This window comes from Morone saxatilis, unplaced genomic scaffold (genome assembly GCF_004916995.1).
Source record: "Morone saxatilis isolate NCDOM2014 unplaced genomic scaffold, NCSU_SB_2.0 Contig0, whole genome shotgun sequence".
Lineage (NCBI taxonomy): Eukaryota > Metazoa > Chordata > Actinopteri > Moronidae > Morone > Morone saxatilis.
In genome coordinates, this window is record NW_023339650.1 from 19,795,368 (window position 1) to 19,796,054 (window position 687).

Sequence of the window (687 nt, forward strand, 5' to 3'; positions counted from 1 at the left end):
TTATTGTGATGCCCCACTGGATGCATAAGTTTCATCGGAGGGCCGATATTATCGGACATCCCGAATTAATATTAATTAATATTGATTATTTATTAAACTCCCTGTACCTGTCTGTCTCTCTACCTGTCTGTAGTGTTCAGGTGAAGACGGAGCCCAGGGACGAGACTCTGCTGCTTCCTCTGGGGAAGAGAAGAAGACTGACTGACAGGTGAGACAGACAGACAGACAGGTGTTTGATCTTCACAATGACCTCATGAGGCTGTACCTGTCTGCGTCTCTGCCTGTCTGTCTGTGTGCTCCTCAGAATAGACCATGTGAAGTGTGTGTGTGTGTGTGTGTTATATAAACTGATTATGTAACACATTCAACAACACAGCACAGCGTGTGTGTTGTTGAGTGTTTAAATAAAGTTGTGAATGTGTTACTTCCTGTTTCTAAACTGTCTCACATGTGATTTGGAAATGTTTTCAGAATAAAAGCATTAACTGGTCATACAGTTGGAGGAGGGAGAGAGGTCAGGCTGTGTTTAATGACTTCTGTCTCTGGCTCCGCCCCCAGACTGTCCCAGCCAACCAAATTCCTCTGTGTGAAACAGGAAGAGGAGGAGCTTCACCTGAGAGCTCTCAGTCCAGGTACTACCAGAGGATGTCTAATTAGGAGAGAAGTTCCACTCTCTGGGCACTTCCG